The sequence below is a fragment of the Mus caroli genome, unplaced genomic scaffold (genome assembly GCF_978045245.1).
Source record: "Mus caroli unplaced genomic scaffold, Mus_caroli_1 scaffold_8, whole genome shotgun sequence".
NCBI lineage: Eukaryota > Metazoa > Chordata > Mammalia > Rodentia > Muridae > Mus > Mus caroli.
This window is the reverse complement of record NW_028227263.1, coordinates 20,232,083-20,241,590: the sequence shown is the minus strand read 5'-3', so window position 1 is coordinate 20,241,590 and position 9,508 is coordinate 20,232,083. Positions and strand designations below refer to the sequence as shown.

At 46.2% G+C, this 9,508-nt stretch overlaps 1 pseudogene; it reads left to right on the top strand.

The window, feature by feature from the left end:
- The first annotated feature begins 4,668 nt into the window (after window positions 1-4,668).
- LOC110299191 (rab GDP dissociation inhibitor beta pseudogene) lies at window positions 4,669-6,138 on the top strand (annotated as a pseudogene).
- The last annotated feature ends 3,370 nt before the right edge of the window (window positions 6,139-9,508 follow it).

Genomic DNA, 9,508 nt, shown 5'->3' with positions numbered 1-9,508 from the left:
CAGCCTGTACGCTGCCTTCCAGGCAAGGAAGCCAGAAGTGGGGCCTCTGGACAGAAATCCCAAAGAGGAAGTATGACCCAGTGGTTCTGACACACTGTGGGGGGAGGAGTGTGGGGGCTGAACTCTGTATTGCCGGTTCTGGCCAGAAGAATGTGGACACTGGCAATCCACAGGATCTGAGGAGAGTAACTGGATTCCAGCAAGCAGTTTGAGTATATGATGGTGGACATGTAAGAAGGTTCCAAGAACTGAGAGCGACAGGGCTGAGAATACGCTGGAACATTCCTGAGAAGAATGTCCATATACTCCAAGACAAGGAGAAGGGAGAAGACACAGCATGAGAGAAGTGACTGAACACACGCATGCCACTGAAGGGACAGTGAAGGGCATCATCAAAGACGACCAAGACAGATGCTGGTTATAGGCTGTGGGGACCAAGAACAGCCTGGAACCAGGCAGCCCTTCCATGTGGGAGACCCGCCATGTATGTCCCTTTTCAGAAAACCTGGTACCACCTTCCCATCCTCTCGAAAGATTACAAGACAGAAGGTGGGGTGGGATGCTGCCCTGCTCACAGCTCAGCTTTAGGGTCTTCATACATCCTTTCCTGGGGGCCAACCCATCTCAGCTCCGTGACAGTGAAGACGGAAAATCCAACCAAGTGGCCTACGGAAATAACCCAGAAGTCCAAGTGAAGGTGTGGGCTGCAGACCTGGCTGCATCCCCAGAAGAAATGTATTTATCATTTATTCCATGTGGAGCTGCAGTCTGGCAGGGCTCAGCTGGGACGGCTGTTTCTTCTCTGCTAGGTGTCAGGTTAAACAACAGCCACATTTACTTTGCTGATGGTTCAGCAACTAGGTCGGACCTCAGTTCAGTGGGCTCAGTTATCTCCTTTTCACTTGATGTCAGCAGGGGTGACTCAGGGCTGGCAGTGGGAGTCATTTGAAGACTTGCCCAAGTCTTAGTACTCTCTGGGCAGTTCCATACTTCAGTCCCTACTGTACATAGGCTCTCTAATGTGCTCCTCCCAGTGTAGTGGCTCTAGGGTGGACTGACAGCTCGCATGTCACTCAAGGATCTCAAAACATAAGGAGAGCTAGGCATGGTGACACAACCTGGGACTCAGGAAGAAGAGGCAGGAAGTCTGCAAATCCAAGACCAGACCTGACTGTAGAGTGAGGGGCAGCCACAAATCGTGTGTGTGTGTGGGGTGTGTGTGTATGTGTGTGTGTATGTGTGTGTATGTGTGTGTATGTGTGTGTATGTGTGTGTGTATGTGTGTGTATGTGTGTGTGAGTGTGTGTGTATGTGTGTGTATGTGTGTGTGTGTATGTGTGTGTATTATGTATGTATGTATGTGTGTGTATGTATGTATGTGTGTGTGTATGTGTGTGTGTGTGTTGTGGGAGGGGGTGCTGGAGAAGCTAATTCTTATGTTCAGCTCAGGTTTAGAAGGCACAGCATCTTTTCTAGCATATTTTATCCATTGAAGAGAGTCATGACTCTAGCCATGGTGAAGAAGGGGGAAATAAGACTCTTTCTGAAAGAAGCCATGAAGGATGGGGAATGTTTGAACAGTGGAATGTGTGGACCGTGGCTCTCACTGACCGTTGACAACATGAACGGACAGTAGAGCATTAGATTGGGGGGGGGGGTGACGAGGATAGTGAGTGTGCTGTAAGCACCTCCTTCTGAAAGGGAGGAATGCAGTCCAGTAGACGGAGTGCTGGTCTAACATGCACAGTACCTTGGATTTGGTTCCTCGCACTTTATAAATTATAGATGGTACTGCATGGCTGTAATCCCAGAATGCCTGTAACCCCAGCACTCAGTGGCTGGGGCAGAAGGGCCGGAAGGAAGACCATCCTTGTCTACTGCATTGGTAACTTTTCTTTCTTTTTTGGGGGAAGGGGGGAGGGCACATTTAAGACAGGGCTTCTCTGTGTATCCCTGACTGTCCTAGAATTCACTCTGTAGATCAGGCTGCCCTCAAACTCAGAGATCTCTCTGCCTCTCCCTCTTGAGCCCTAGGATTAAAGGCGTGCACCCTCACTGCCTGGTCAGTTACTTTTCTTGATGCTGCCACAGAATATCTGACAATCAACTTAAGGAAGGAACAGTTTCTTTTTACATAAAGCTCCAGGGGACTTGTGCCCGCCAGGTGGCTTGGCAGGTAAAGACACTTGCCATCAAATCTGAAATCTGAGTTCAGTCCTAGGACTCATGTGGTAGAAGAAGGAACCCTCTGTTGAAAGCTGTTCTCTGACCTTCACCCAAGTGCTGTGGTACATACACACGCATGCATATATACCAAACAAACCAAACCGCAAGCAAACAAACAAATAAATACACAGTAATAAAGAGGTCTTGGGTACAATGCAGCAGTAGGACCTTGAGGAAGCCAGTCCACAGTCAGGAAGCAGAGAGCATCAAGGGCTGGCTGTCACTTTGCTTCCTGCTTTTTATGAAGCTTGGAACTTCACGCCAGAGAATGCTGTCCACATTGAGGACGGACACCTCCGTTACCTAGTCAAGAGAATCCCTCACAGACACAGAGATTTGTCCCTATCCAGTTGACAACCAGTATCGGTGACCTCAGTTACGCACTGAACTCCTGCCCAGCCTGATCTCTATGAGGCCCCTTGCCAAACAACAACAAACCAGGGAGACAGGTCTCCTAGCACAAAGGGGGCGTGGAAGCCACCTCTGTTGTAGTTCAAGTGTGAAATGTTCCCACAGTCTCTTGTGTGGAAGGTGAGCACAGCCCAATTGCACCAACAGTTAGTTATTTCTGGATGCTTGGTATTATCTCAGTTATAAATCTGTGTAAAACAGTCACCTTTTTGGTTGACACTAGCCCTGTGATGCCAGCAGTCACTTTACGGGCAGTTGGTATTAGCACAGTGGCATTGGCAGATGGCTTTGGAAGGGTATACAAGCCTACTTAGACCAGGAGTTCCCATGGACATGATGTCTCCATCCCTAGTTACCCCACTATAAGCATAGTTCACACACACTTCCTTTCTGGACGGTTAAGATGATCCTGACTACTCCAGAGGTCACCTTTTGAATGGACTATGTCAATCATTCACTGTGGCATTTGCCTGCTCAGTGACTGATACTAACTCAACCACACATGCATTATTGTTGTTGTTGCTGCTGCTGTTGTTGTTGGGTCGGAAGTGGTGGTGTACACCTTAAATCCCAGCATTTAAGGAGGCAGAGGCAGGAGGATCTCTGTGAGTTTGAGGCCAGTCTGGTTTATGGAGTGAGTTCTATACCCGTCAGGACTACATAGTGAAATTCTGTCTTAAACAAACAAACAAACAAACAAACAAAACAACAACCCAAGTTGTTGTTTATAGGCAAATATATATATATATGTGTATATATATATATATATATATATATATATATGAACAAATTTAAAAGAAACCGGGAGTACCTACAGTTATTTCTAATAAAGTAGACTTCAGATAGGAATATTAATACAGATTTTAAAAAGAATGTAAGTACACATTTTAAAGGAACACAAGAATAATGAGAGTCAATTCTATACAAAAATACAAATGCATTTACTTGCATTTAAAAATTCCACTGTGACAATCTTTTTAGCTGATTATTTATACTAGTCACATTTTAAATTATCATTGAAAAAAATGTCATGGTGTTCATGTCTATAATCTCACCAGTAGAAAAGCTAAGGCAGGAGGATTGCCGTGATTCAAGCCCAGTATAAAGTACACCAGCCCAGGCTGACTACAGTGAGAGATCCTGAGTCGAAGCGACCGAAACAAAACCTGACAACAACAACAATAACAAACATGTATTCGATCGAGTTAGTGTTTGTACTCCCTCCAACAGAGTCAACATGTGAGAGGCACAAACCAATGGGAGTTCAAGGAGAAGGAGAAATCTTCAGTGATTCGTTGGAGGCTGACACCTCCAACAGTGACTGACAGCACAGCAGGAAGAAAATCAGCAAGGCTCCATTACATTGTAACATTGTATTCAACAGCACTGTCAATCACTGTCTTAGGGTTTACTGCTGTACACAGACACCATGACCGAGGTAATTCTTATAAAGGACAACATTTAATTGGGGCTGGCTTACAGGATCAGAGGTTCAGTCCATTATCATCAAGGCAGGGCCATGTCAGCATCCATGGAACTGGAGGAGCTGAAAAATCTACATGTAGATCCAAAGGCAGACAGGAAAAGACTGGCTCCCACATGTCTACGAGGAGGGTCTCAAAGCCCACCCTCACAGAGACACCCTCCAACAAAGTCACACCTACTCTAACAAGGCCACACCTCCTAATAGTGCCACTTCCTGGGTCACACATTTAAACCACCACAATCACCCACATCCAATGGCCTTATAAATGTTCTATAAAGAACACCTCAGCCCCTTCCTCCCCTCCTGGCTCTTCTCTTCCCGTTGAGGTGGCGGCCGGCCTTGCCTCCTACTCAGCTCTGTTTTTCCTCTCCTCGATTTTCCCCCAACCCAACCCCAAACCCCACCCCCCACCCCGACCTCCCCGGGCCCAGAGCAGCTGGACTTCTCTCTCCCTTCTCTATGGCGGCCTCTGAGCCCCTGCGTGCGCTCCTTCCCCCCCCTCCCCCCCCCCCCCCCCCCCCCCCGCATGCGCTCCTTTCCCCACTATGAATGAGGAATCCAGCGTGCTGGGCACCGGCCTGACAGAATGTATCCTGTTGGGGATAATGTCAGTAAATGGAAAGAAGGTTCTTCATATGGATCAGAATCCATACTATGGAGGAGAAAGTGCATCTATAACACCGCTGGAAGATTTATACAAAAGATGTAAATTACCAGGACAACCACCAGCATCAATGGGGAGAGGAAGAGACTGGAATGTTGACTTAATTCCCAAGTTCCTTATGGCCAATGGTCAGTTGGTGATGCTGCTGCTTTTCACAGAGGTCACTCGTTACATGGACTTCAGAGTGATTGAGGGAAGCTTTGTCTACAAGGGAGGAAAAATCTACAAGGTTCTTTCCACTGAAGCAGAAGCCCTGGCGTCTAGCTTAATGGGACTGTTCGAGAAACTCTGCTTCGGGAAGTTCCTGGTTTATGTTGCCAACTTTGATGAAAAAGATCCTAGAACTTTTGAGGGTGTTGATCCTAAGAAGACCTCCATGTGAGATGTGTATAAGAAGTTTGATTTGGGCCAAGATGTTATAGACTTTACTGGCCATTCTCTTGCGCTGTACAGAACAGGTGACTACTTAGATCAGCCGTGTTGTGAAACCATTAATAGAATTAAACTTTACAGCGAGTCTTTGGCAAGATATGGTAAAAGTCTGTACCTCTATCCGCTTTATGGTCTTGGAGAATTGCCACAAGGATTTGCAAGGTTATGTGCTATTTATGGAGGTACCTACAGGCTGAATAAACCAGTTGAAGAAACCATTGTGCAAAATGGAAATGTGGTGAGTGTAAAATCTGAAGGAGAGATTGCTCGCTGTAAATAGCTCATCTGTGATCCCAGCTATGTAAAAGATCGGGTTGAACAAGTGGGCCAGGTAATCAGAGTGATCTGTATCCTTAGCCACCCTATCAAGAACACCAACGATGCTAACTCCTGCCAGATCATCATTCCACAGGACCAAGTCAACAGCAAGTCAGGTATCTCTGTTTGCATGATCTCCTTTGCACATAATGTGGCAGCACAGGGCATGTATATTGCCATTGTAAGTACAACCGTGGAGACCAAGGAACCAGAGAAAGAAATCAGACTGGCTTTGGAGCTCTTGGAACCAACTGAATAGGAATTTGTCAGCATCAGTGACCTCTTTGTGCCTAAAGATTTGGGACTAGGTAGTCAGATCTTCATTTCCCGAGCCTATGATGCTACCACACACTTTGAGACAACCTGTGATGGCATTAAAGATCTCTACAAGAGGATGACAGGATCTGAGTTTGACTTTGAAGAAATGAAGCACAAGAAGAATGGAATTTATGGAGAAGACTAACAGCAGTACATATTATGTAATAATTAGGACAAACTTAAAATTTAGCAAATAATGTATATTGTATGAAATCAATATTGTAAGCCCTGCTTTTATGATCGAAATGGAGATAGAAGAGTGCTATACCAGTGAATACCCCTTCACTTTTCTAATATCATGTATTAAACTTGTTTTCGTGGACTTCAGAATTGGTTGGTTCTATTCCATTTAACCAGACTGCATTTTTTTCTAGTGAAGGAGCTATTCTAAAAAAAAATTGATATCAATACAGAGAACTTGGTACAGTACTTGTATCTTTTAATCAGTGTGGCCTTTGCTATTGTGGGACCTTGCCCAAGAGCTGAATCTATACAATTTGTGCCATCCTGAAATTGGGAGTCTAAATTCAGTGTCCTTTGGTTTCTGAAGAGGTTCAATGTTTTCTCTATTTTGTTATGTCAAGTATTACAGCCAGGCCAATAGAAGAGCCACATGTTTTGTTTATGAGGTTATATAGCCTTTTAGCCAAACTTCAGACTTAGGGAGTTGGAGGAAGCCAGTATGTGGTATTTTAACCTACAACAATTGCTGAGAAGGGGAAAAGAACCTTAAGTAAAGCAGGTAAAAATATAGAAGCATCCTTTATCCCAGGTATGGCTTCTTCAATGGACCAAGCTGCAGTGCAGTATTGATTTGACAGAGCCTCAATTTCAATGATGTCTGTTCCAAAATGGCTCCAAATGATTTCTGTACTGCAGAAATAAAGCCAAACTCTGGAAACCAAAAACACTCATGTGGTGGACATACTTCATACATGCAGGCAAAACATTTACACATGTAAAAATAGATCTTTTTTTTTTCAAATTCTAAAAACTCAACGACAACAAACTCCAAGAAGTGGTGGCTGTTTGAGGCAGAGGTGCAAGATACAAGAACAGCACAGCAAGACCTTGTCCCGAAGAATTAGGTGGGGGAGGTGCTACTGCAGGCTGCAGGTAAGATATACCAACAGCAATTTAGAAAGAAGGAGCATCGAGTATAGGAAAAAAGTGGATAAAATCCAAAACTCAACAGTGGCAAATGCCAGAGCAGATGAAGTACAATCAAACAGATGTGTTGTCTAACTGCTTAATAAATAAATGCATAAATAACTATATAAGTAAATAAATAAATGAATACATCAATCCATGTTTGTAGCCACCTCCCAGGGCTGCTCTCAGCCTAGGTCAGCAATGCTTCTTCCTGCAGCAGGCAGCAGCTAACACAGACTCATAACTGCTCCAAGTGTGAGCATAAATGACTGTCGAGGGCTCAGCCCTCAGCAGGTCATCTCTGTCCCTACCCCTAAGCCTGGCAGAACACTGGGGAAGAGGGTCTGGAAAGACCTTAAGAGCAGGAGGTTGGGTGCTGAGAAACACTGTGTTCTGGACGGGACATGGCCGCTGCACTCAGGGATTACAGCAGGCATGGTTGAGACCTTTACAGGGATGGACCCTTCATACATTCCACAGCAGAGGGGAGCAGAGGCCTGGGAGACCTGAGGGGCCATTGGCAGTTAAAGGCCACCAGAGGACACTTGTTGTGGATGACCTTGAACATCACCTGCCTCCGTCTTCCCTCCATCTTCGATCCTGTACCGGTATTACATGAATGTGTCACCGCACTGAGATCATATAGCGCTGGAGATTGGACTCCGGGTCTCACACACACTAGTCAGGAATTCTAGTAGTAGTCTGAACTACTTCCCCTCCCTCATCTTGGTTGTTAAGACAGGGACATAGGCCTCACTGATTAGTTGGGGTTGGCTAGCTGGCAAGTCCCAGGGTTCTCTGCTTCCTCACTACTGGGGTTACAAGTGTATGCTACTATGCCTGGCTTGTGTGGGGGATATGTGTGTGCGTGTGTGTGTGTGCGTGTGTGTGTGTGTGTGTGTGTGTGTGTGTGTGTGTGTGGTATATGAGCATGTCCGTGTATGCACTGGGTGTCCTGGTGTACCACTCTCCACCTTATTCCCTTGGGAAAGAGTATTTCACTGAGCTTGGGCTAGACTGGCAGCCAGAAAGCCCCTGCAGTCCTCCTATGTCCTTTTTCCCAGAGTGCAGGATTACAGGCAAACCCAGCTTTTTCCTCAGATGTTGGGGTCCACGTTGGTGTAACAAGGGCTCTTATCTACTGTGTAGTCTTCCAAGCTCCACTCTCAGCTTTTTAACACGGGGACTGGGGTTCAAACTCGGGTCTACTGAGGGGACCCAACAGAGCTTTCCCCACAGCACTAATTATTCTATCACACTACATCTGTTCCAAAAATAGTCTACTCTTAAACACTGAGGTAAGCTCAAAGGCAGCTCCATCCGCTGGGCTGGAATGCGCTCCAAGCTTGGAAGGAGACAAGCTTGGGAAGCCCTTAAACTGGAAGAAGAGCCTGGATTATCTGGGGCTCCCAGCCCACTCTTAGGCCAAACAGAGTGGTCACTTAGGAAGTCTGGGACTGTGGAGGGAATATAAGCTTCCTGCTATTGTCTGTATTCTTGGCCAGCATCCTCGGCTCTGTCCTGACATCAACTTAGATACATAGAAAGGTTTTTTGAAAGAGGAGTGCTAAGAATTCCCATCATTGTGCCCCTGAACATTTCCAAATGCCTTCCCTGACCACATGTGTGCTGGCCTTCCTGCTGCCTTCCGGTCTGTCAGCACTGTCTAGATTCTGATTTCACAACCAGGCACGCAGGCTCCAGCCCAGCTGCTTTCTTGGCCTAGTTCTGCTGAGCTTCTCTGAGCACCTGAGTCAAGCAGGGCTGGTCCCAAGCACCATCACAGGCCAGCCCGTTTCTGTCACATATCGATGTATCTCACATAGTCCCCTCTCCCCTGGGCAAGGGTCATACAATCCAGTCACATGAAGACAAGTGGCCAGCCAGGAGGGATCAAAAGATGGCTTGCAGACTCAGAAGACAGCAAGATGTGGTGGCTTGTATCTGCAATCCTGCTTGGGAGGCTGAGACAGGATTACTGTGACTTCAAGTTCAGACTGTGCTACAATATGACAGCCAAAGCTGTATAGCAAGATCCTGTCACAAGAAGAAAAAAACTAAGCCAAACCAATCCATAATGCCCAAAACAGGATGGCAAGCCCATGGGATGGCTTAGCTAGCAAAGGCAAGGCTGGTCACTGTTGCGCTGCTGTGGGCAAGAGAACAACTTCGTGATGCCAGTTCTGTCTTTTCACTTTTGCGTTGTTTCTAGGGATAGATCTTGCACTCTCAGACTTGCAGGCCTTAAGCAAGTTTCCTAACAGATCCATGCCTCAACTTCTTCATCTGAAAAGGGACAGTTGCACATGACTCCCTCTTGGGAGCAGCAGCTTGGAGTGCCTGAACCTAGCAGGAGGCACTCGCTCTTAATTGATGAGTTGTTTTGCTTCCTAATTTCTCTGGCACAGGCGCTGGGTAAACATTGGGAAAATGAGCAACAGCCGCAAACACAAGCCTAGGGAAAGGGCAAAGATTCGAGTCCCGCAGTCCTGGGACTTAAA